The sequence below is a fragment of the Panthera onca genome, chromosome D3, assembly GCF_046562875.1.
Source record: "Panthera onca isolate mPanOnc1 chromosome D3, mPanOnc1 haplotype 2, whole genome shotgun sequence".
Classification (NCBI taxonomy): Eukaryota; Metazoa; Chordata; class Mammalia; order Carnivora; family Felidae; genus Panthera; species Panthera onca.
The window spans coordinates 62,453,559-62,463,445 of record NC_138350.1 but is presented as its reverse complement, the minus strand read 5'-3'; the positions used below and the strand labels follow the sequence as shown (position 1 = coordinate 62,463,445).

Sequence of the window (9,887 nt, the reverse complement as noted above, 5' to 3'; positions counted from 1 at the left end):
TGACATGGGACACAGAATCAAGACCTTACATGCCAGCCCTGCAGAGTGAAAAAAGTTTCAGGCTACTTGAATGGATTTCTCAGGCAGAAGTGGCCCTCAAATCCTCACCATCTATAGCCATCTACCAAATGAATATTGGATGGATGTGTTAAATCTATTTAGGTGAGATTAATTATTATTCTTTTCAAACAGTTCAAAGAAACCAGGAAAAGGAAGGCAGACACAAAAATTTGCAAGACTGTATGAACTAAATACTTTTGACACAAATGTCACAAATGCATTGATTGAGCTTATATAGGGCAAGATCCTTGGACTGGGAAGCAGAGAAACTGAATTGTAATTCCAGATCTGTCACTAAGTAAAAATAAATGTATCTTCCTAGCCTATCTTCCTAGGCTGTGCCAGGATTAGGTAACTAATGTGAAAGTCAGACAATAATATAAATGCAAATGCTCATAGTAGTATATTAGTATAAATATTATTAATAAAAAGTTAATATACAGTTATAGAAATATCTAAGTATTTTATCACATAATGTAACTATGCAGCTTTATAATTTGCACAATACATATTTATAACTAAGGAGATTGTTAGTGGCCCAAAAACTAAAATTAAAAATAATTGTACTAGAATGTTCTAAAAATTCCCTGGTAACGTTCATCAGAATTCTGGGAAATAGGAATTGTTTTCTTTTCTAACTTATATCCTAGATTCCTAGTTCTGAAATTTAATACCATGTCTTTTCTTCAGAATCTCATTTCCCAATTAAGCAATTTCAATGTCTATAGTGGTTAAACATCAATAAAATATGTACTGCATTCACTTGTGTTCAAATCTGCTTTTAGCCCTGGGGAACATACAGAAGTAGAATACAACCCTAGCACTGAAGAAGTTTAAAATGTATCCTCATGGGAGTTTACAATAAGTTACAGATTTTTTTTTTAGGATTAGAAGTGAAGTTTAGAGCTAAAATATGGTGTAAGACAGGATTCCCTATAATCCCCAATGGAAATGAGGCACTGTGGATCATTCATACATTCCTTCTCATCCTATCATGTTTTAACATCTCCTTTAACCCCATACATACATCTAGTGACAATATCACCTTGCTCCTTACCTTTAGCCAAGCTTCTTGGAAGCCTGTTGTTTCCTGGGGTCTTGCTTGCATTGCACCACTTACTCAAGGCAATCACTAACACCAGTTACACACAACTGAAGTTTTATCTGAAAAATTCTACCTAGAAATGCTAGTTCCACTTGGGAAGTAGTCTACACATACCCCAAGTTATTACAGGAAAGAGTTTTTCTTTCTGCCACTACAGTACATAGCCAGGCATCTTTTCCATCTCCACTGTCAGGTTCCTCTCTCTTTGCTGCGTGACCTTGATTCCTTGCCACATGCTACAGGTGTTTGTTATGGTAGCACTCTACTTCTGTATTAGTGAGTATAAAGATAAATTCTATTTTAAACACCCAATGCCTTAAAATAATGATAAAATCTCTTTCTCTCTTCCGCCAGGACAAATGGAACCAAAGGACTCTGAAACAGTAGAACCACATGATAGAAGAAACCCAGATCCTTAAGTTGCAACTAGGGAAACCGTCTTTTTATTATTATTATTATTATTATTATTATTAAGCTGTGTGATGAGCAACACAAAATACTCTCAGTGTTTAGTCACTGAACTTTTCGGATTGTTATAACAAATAGAATTAACCTGACTAATAAACTATTCCTCTTAAAATCCTACCCATTTCATTGAACACTACCATTATAAACCCAGTTGCTTAAACAGGAAACCTGGGCATGAGTTTGGTTTTTACTTATTTTTTATTCCCTTCTTCTAATGTCTCACAAAGACTTTTTGATTCTACCTCCATATGTAGCATCTTTGATATGTGTGTATTTCTTTGTACCACCAGTACACAATCTCATTTCTGGTTACCAATATTCTTTCCCAAATTTCACAGCCGCAAAAAGCACTTTATCCTTCATTTCAACTTCTAGACCCAATAATTCATTCTCCACATGGCATCTTGAGTGATCTTTTAAGGGTCCAGCCTGGTCATATCATTTCCCTGCTTATTATCTTCCAAGCAATTGCTATTGCCACAGGATACAGTTCTAATTAGATCAGTTATTAAGACCTCTCATGACCTACCCCTTTTCCTCATCAGCCTCAATTTTCCACTTCCCCTCAACTTTACACACTTTCTTGAAGGCACCATTCTCTGTCATGCCTCTGAGCCTTTGCAATCTTTAACTTTTACCTAAAGCTCTTACCATGACTTCATGTCCTCTTCCTCTTTGTTTTCCATTTTAAACTTTGCTTCTTGAAAGTCCTTCTTGACTCCCTAAAATAACTGGATTATGTGACTCGTCACAATGTCACAGAACACTGATCTCATCTGTAACCACTGTCTTTTTGTCATTTTCCTTAAACCCTACATTCCTTATGGTCAGGGACTGGGGCTCAGAGTTGCTCAATACATATTGAATAAGTGAAAAATTAACCCTCTCTTTGTATAAACAGTTACTTGCAGAGATATCAGTATTTTAAGACTAGAGTCTTTAAAAACTCCAAAGTTTATAAGAAGTCTTACCTGCTGTTTTAAATGCAAAACATTTTCATAATTTTGCACCTCTTTGGTATATGGAATATATATAGGGCTAATGGCCAAATATCTAGAAAAAAAAAGCTAGAAGTTTGATATTACTATTTATATTCTGACATTTCTTTATTTTAAATATGGAATGCTTCATGAATTTGTATGTCATCCTTGTGTGGGGGCCGTGTTAATCTCTATATCGTTTCAATTTTAGTGTATGTGCTGCTGAAGCAAGAACTATATTCTTACATTTCTATTCCATAAGATAATTATTTTAAAAAGTTTGCCTATGGCTACAGACACTCGCAAATACGCATAAATGAAAGTACTGCACTTTTCAAATATAGGTGAAATTCGAAAGACCTGCATGCCTATCTAGAAGCACATTCACCAGATATATCCACATAAACACAATTCCAATCAAGGCAAAAGATTGAACTTAAATTAACAAAAGGCTCTTAGAATCAAAATAAACAAGAAAATCTAATTTAATCATACTGCAGTGTTCATCCTTTCAGTAGTCCCAATTTTACCCTTGACAATCATCAACACCATTTCTTATGATTTTCTTTTTCTGATTTATCCAAAAAAATGTAAACAAACTCATCTAAATGGGCTCATCTCAAAATGCTGAGTTCTGTTTAATAAATTCCCTTTTATTGGAATCAATTTCTTTGTGCCAAAAAACCCCAAGTGAGTCATTAAAGCAATTATTGTGACTGTGTAATTTTACTGCCCAAATTACCTAAATAAATAGTATTTACTGCAACAAAATGCAAGCTTACTGTCTTTTCACTTACTTTCAAATGGTAACTAAGAAGAACTGCTCCTGATGTTCTCAAAAATTCACACTGCTGGTAGACACAATGGTTTCTGATTCATGAGAACTCCATTGCTTCAGCCCCATAGGTGTTATGTGCTTTTAAAATATATTTACATTTGTTGTCTTATTTTTTCATATTTTATATTTAACAATTTTATCCTAACTTCATAGTTATTGGAGCTATGTAACGCAGGAGTTCTACATCAGGGCTTGACTTGCTGCATGCAACATTACACGTTTGCCACCTGCCCTAGAATTTATTCTCCTAGTCTTTTTAAAGGCATGCATAACTCTTAAAGCATCCATGCTTGTATATGAATCTGCTGATCTTTTAAATTGTACAGGTTCAAAAATTTTACTTATTTTTTATTTTTATATTCGCATTTTAATATGAATTTATTGTCAAATTGGTTTCCATACAACACCCAGTGTTCATCCCAACAGGTGCCGTCCTCAATACCCATCACCCACCCTCCCCTCCCTCCCACCCCCCATCAACCCTCAGTTTGTTCTCAGTTTTTAAGAGTCTCTTATGGTTTGGCTCCCTCCCTCTCTAACTTTTTTTTCTCCTTCCCCTCCCCCATGGTCTTCTGTTAAGTTTCTCAGGATCCGCATAAGAGTGAAAACATAAAAGATCTGTATGCTGAAAACTATAGAGAGAAACTATAGAAAACTATAGTTTTCTATATAGTTTTCTAAATATAAAAAAAACTATAGAAATTTCCTTCTTAAGAAGGAAATTGAAGAAGATATAAAGAAATGGAAAAACATTCCATGCTCATGGATTGGGAGAATAAATATTGTTAAAATGTCAATACTACCCAAAGCTATCTACATATTCAATGCAATTCCAATCAAAAATTCTAAATCAAAAATTTTATAGATTGTCATCTATAAAAAAGGAAAAACAAAATCTGACCATTACTGAGGCTAATTTGAGGGGGTTAGGAAAGGGCTTCTTCCCTTTCATTCCAAACATTTTCTTGCCCTGCATGAAGAAGGTTCAAACCCCTTTGATCAGGCACCAATCTTCCTTCTATTCCTACGTATAAAGTGGAAAATGCAAATGTTCTCAAGGGGAGAAAACTAGTGACATATATTGTCTTGTATTTAAATAATGGTTATTATCAGTTTCTAATGAGTTTTTAAGAAGGAAAAGGGGAGACAATGAGGCCAATAGACATGGCAGAAAGGAGAGGCCAGGATACCAAAGACTAACTCCATCAATTTCAGAACTTTGAGGCCATTAACTCCTTCTTCTTCAACTATGATTTACTCACTCCTGACTCCAGCTGATTCACAGTTGGTGAAGGAAAGACTTCAGATCATGTGGTTCATTGTTTACCCCTCAAAATTGAACACATATTCATTTTTTTAAAGAACAGGTACCCTTTGGATACTACCTACAAATTCAGTCATAGCATATGAAGTATCCTAAGTCCCTCAGGAATGACTAAAAAAAATTAAGTAATGCTTTGTCTAGTTTTAGAATTTGTTAATGTATTATAACCTCAAGAACTTTGGTTGTTTTTTTTAAGATGTTTTGTTGACTTCAAATGTCTTCATAATCAAACATATCACACCAAGGTAAAAATCAAAGCCAGGAGAGCCATCATTTACTAAGCTTTGAGCATATATACAAAACTATGTATTTTACACAAATAATGCTTTGAGTCCTTACAAAACCCTACAAAGAAGATGCTATAGTCCCATTTTAAAGATAAACAACAAACCAATGCTGAAAATGTTTAAGTAATCTACTGACCAAAATCATAAAATGCGCCTGTAGAATGTATTAGATCTCAGTTCTGTATGACTCAGAGCCCCTTATGGAAAGGGGCTACCCTGACAGAAAGGTCTGTGTCCCACAGATCTGGTGCTGAATAGAAAGCACCAAGAACAAAATAGAGCAAGAAAACACCAGGAAGGATCTGGAAGCTACTCTTGGTCTCCGAGATAAGCACAGTACACACTGGAGACTCACCAAGGGGTGGGCCTGTAAACAATAACACTGAAGTTGTGTCCTGATTCTACAGCCAAGACTTCAGGATTTCTGTTATGAACTCTGCTAGGTATGGGTGAACAAGTATTTATCTAAATGTGTTTGGAACATAGGAAAAAGAAGACCTTGGCACCTGATGAGGACAGTCAGGAAGTCCCTTCCTAGAAGGAATTGCCATCTTCTGAAGAAGTATCTGGAGATGGAGTTGAAGGAAGTAGTATCTCACAGAGAAGAAGAGCATATCAAACCATAACTCTGGCCATTCTATGGGTTTCATAGCAATCTAACTGTTGAAGGAAGAAGGCTTCAAACTTTCTGGGATCATACTTGGCTCTCTATAAGGTCACTCTCAACGTTGGACTTTGCATATGTAAACTGGACAGCCCATCACAATGTCATATTAGGGGATGTCAATAGCTTTTTATATGTCCATTTGTGGCCTCCTACAGGCATTTAAGTTTCCATGATGAGAGACCAGGGTGTTTCTCAAGAGTCTACTACTAAAATATAAATCCATAGAGAATGGGTAAAATTCAGATGATCCCTAAACATCTCAGTATAATTTGGTTTGGAACCACACTCACAAGGGTATGCCCCCATCAGAATGAAAAAAGACTTAAGTTTTGATTTAGGAGAAGAATGGAAAAGTCTGGAACATGGAGCCTTGCCCAGAGGGAGCACTGGCCAGAGCAGTGAATAACTCAACTGCCAGAAATTTGGGAAGAGCTCAAGAAATAGAGATGCTTGGTTCTGGAGGGCACTTCCAGATGTTATAAACAGTTTAAAAAAAAGTGGGTGGGGGCTGGCACACAAAGCCAAAATACAGTGTCCTCTATCTTTGCTGCATTTGCACATACCTTTTTTCTTCAAAGTGAGTATAAACATTTCTCAATCCCTTCATGGTTTGACATAGCAAAGGAGACACAGTCAAAGCTTGAAAATTCTTGTTGACTTGAAATATCTATTTTTTAATGAATTAAAAAAGTTAATTTAGTGAAATCTGCTGCCTATTGCCCACATCACATTCTCAAGGACAAAACGTACCAAAGTGTAACCTGAGCACCATGGTAGGCATTACTCTGCCACCCAATTCTAGTTCAGAGAAAATTCATCTTCTCTTAATACATTCTTAGAAAAAGAAATCATATATATAGCATTTGTAATTAAATACAAACAACTTGGAGCCCTCAACCCAGCTAGCATTTAGAGCATTTCATTTAATCAAACATATGATATATGAGTCAGCAGACTGAGATCTAATGATCATAACTCTCAAGAAAAGGGTGATTCGAAAATAGCAACCTAGGGAAGCCATCCACCAAGGGGAGCAATTAACCCAGAATGACATTCTATTCTGCTGCTTCTTGCAGATTGCATGCCACAGCACTTCCCCTGTAATTCCCATCTAGCAGCTAGGGTAGTGTGCATAGTCAAGCACTCTTCACTATAGTTTCCTCATCTATCAAGCAACTTTTCAAACGGGTTATGAAGAAGGGACAACTGGGGACTGCTGATTCATAAGATAAAACATATTTTGGGATCCTTCATAAGCAGGAAATTAACTACTTTTTTTTCTTCTCTTAAAAAAAATTCCTGATCTTTGGAAAAGATGAGAGGGTAATTAAAACTGCAATTAGTGACTAGGTAATAAGGAACAATGAGAATAAAAGGAAACTGGAAAGAGCTATCAGGTTAAATCTGAATCCACCCAAATTCAAAATACAGTCTGTAGTCTAAAAATAAAGGAATTGCTCAATAAATAGTGGCCAAGATTCCACATAATTCTTCCTCAAAAGTGTGTGTACAGAGGTAAACTTACAATAATTTTACAATTATTTATTATGTTCCAAAGGAGGAGGAAAAAAGCATTAGTGTCACATTTGTAGAAATAAGCAAAGATCAACCAAATAAAAAAAGCAAAGACTATTTATTCAGATGTTGATACAACAGGAGAACCAGCTATCATTACTTGCACTGTGACAGAGACTCAAAGACGACAAAGGAGAGAGAAAGCTTAACAGTGAAAAAAGAAGTCTTCAGGAATGCCCTGACTGGAGGCTGGTGGAATCGGGAGGATGTAGGCAGCCTAACTAGAATGCGGGAGAGAAATCCTGTGTGATTGGTTAGGGGTGTCTAATTAGCTTTCTCTGTGTGGTCCTAAATTGGTAGCTGGGACAAAAACTAACGAATCGATTGGATACTAGAGGTAGCAATCTGGCTTCCTGCAAGTAGGACTTGTAACAGACTGGCTTCCTAAGTTGTTAACTATAGATGAGAGGATGGTTTCCTAGGCAAGTTGTTGCAGGTTGTGGGTTAGAATTAATTCCTCAATTCTTTGATTCTTTGATTCTTTCTTTCTTTCTCTTTCTTTTCTTTCTTCCTTCCTTTTCTTTCTTTTCTCTTTCTCTCTCTCTCCCTCTCTTTCTTTCTTTAGAGAGCGAGAGTGCACATGGGGGAGGGGTAGAGAGAGGAAAAGAGAGAATCCCAAGCATGCTGATAGCCACACTGACAGCATGGATCCTAATGTGGGGCTTGAACCCACAACCCTGAGATCATAACCCGAGCCAAATTTAACAGTCTGATGCTTAACTGACTGAGTTACCCAGACACCCCTAGAGTTCTATTTTTATGGATTGCCTGGGTATTATTCATTTGTAAAACGAGTCTCTCACATAGAGTTAGATCAACAATAAAATCTTTTAAGTTCTATAAAAGTGGAAGCCAGATGATTTTATTATTTAATAAGAAACAAATGGTAATATTAATATTAATGTGGCCACAGAACCTATAATATCTATTAGGGAATGGAGTAAATTTTTTGGGATATGATGCAACCATTACTCCAAATATTAAAAAAAAAACTACCAAATTGGGACTCTATAATTATAGAAACAAAAGATTGCCCTCTCTATTGTAAAAGTATTAATAGTCCATTAGATATTGTGGCATGCTGTTTCTGAAGGAATATATTCATCTTTGCCATTCACTCCTTTTCAAACAAATCTTGTTTAATACTGATACATATTAAATCTCAAAGTAAGTCAATCCTTATATTCTAGGTGTGTTTAATTTTTTTTTACTCTAGTATGTTTTATTTCTAATTACAAAAAGTTATAGAAGACCAAGACTGCCTTCTCATGGGGCTCTGAAATGGCTCCAAATTTCATAATGGGATTTCCCTAAAGAGTTTGGGCAGAGGCAACATCTGCAGAATCATGGTATTCTGTCCCAAGTAACCATATGGAAGGGGATTGTACACATCATTAATTTACTGTCTCAACAACATAGGAAATATATGCCACGTGAAGACACTACCTAGTTTCTGGGGTTGTGGAGAAAACTAATATAGACCCTGCCTCAAAGAACTTAGAGTCTGAAAGAGGGAGACAGATTTCTAATCAAAAAGGAGTAAATACTAATCAGTCATTCTTCTGCAAAGTCATTTCAGAAGTGTGAGATACAATAAAGATCACAGAGGAGGGTGTTCTAGGTCCTTGGAAGAGGGACATGATAAAATGTCAACAAAACTCTATCTTTTACCACTTGGACAAAATCAGGAAAGGCATTTAAGACAAGGGGACAGAGTAACCCAAGGCACAAAGCATAAAGTGGCCTAACTCATTTGAGAAACATAAATAGCAATGAATGGCCAAAAAGATAGTACATGTTGAAGAAGGGTAAAGGGAAAAATAAGAGGGTTAGTAAGGACCAGATTATGGAATGCAAGAATGTCTTACCAAGGACTTCACACTTTGTCTTGTAGGCAATGAGAAGCCTTGGAAAATTTTAAGGATTATATTTTTATAAAATAGCTTTTTAGAAAGATACATCCACTGCTGATACACATATACTTGTTCAAGACTAATTTTGCTTCCTTGTTGCTCTTGTAGTCAAAGGAGAAGTCTAATTTTCCAATAAGAACATTTACAATGAACCTCTTGATCAGAACGAATTTGTGTAGCAGAAATGAGATGCCTAACAACTCAGGGGACAAAATTGACTTGGGACAGGAGAGAAGAAACTTGAGTCCCAAAGAAATACAGAAAACTAGCCTAAGAACAGACTTTAGAGATCATCTACCCCAACCTCTTCTTCTACATAGACAAAATGTTAACTAAGAAATTTTGTTGCAAGATACAATAGACAAGATGCACTAAAGTGAACTACCAGACCACAGTGAAAATTTTCAAAGGAAAAAGTAGAAACCCAATTATAAGACATAAGGGAATGAGAGAATTTGGTCATTGGAGACTGAATGAGGGAAATGTGATGAACACTTCTTTGGAAGGAGGTGTTTCTTTGCTGTGAACCCCTGCCTCTAGGGGTAGCAGTAGGAAGTATCTGCCCCTACTGCAGGCTTAGCTAATGGACATCAGGGTAACCTCTCTGAGCATGTGATATATCAGATGCTGATGAAGAAGCACAGTGGACTGGTGTCTGACCATGGGCTGG

At 36.2% G+C, this 9,887-nt stretch overlaps 1 pseudogene; it reads right to left on the bottom strand.

The window, feature by feature from the left end:
- Positions 1-2,744: 2,744 nt before the first annotated feature.
- On the bottom strand, positions 2,745-2,844 carry LOC132666199 (U6 spliceosomal RNA; annotated as a pseudogene).
- Positions 2,845-9,887: the final 7,043 nt, after the last annotated feature.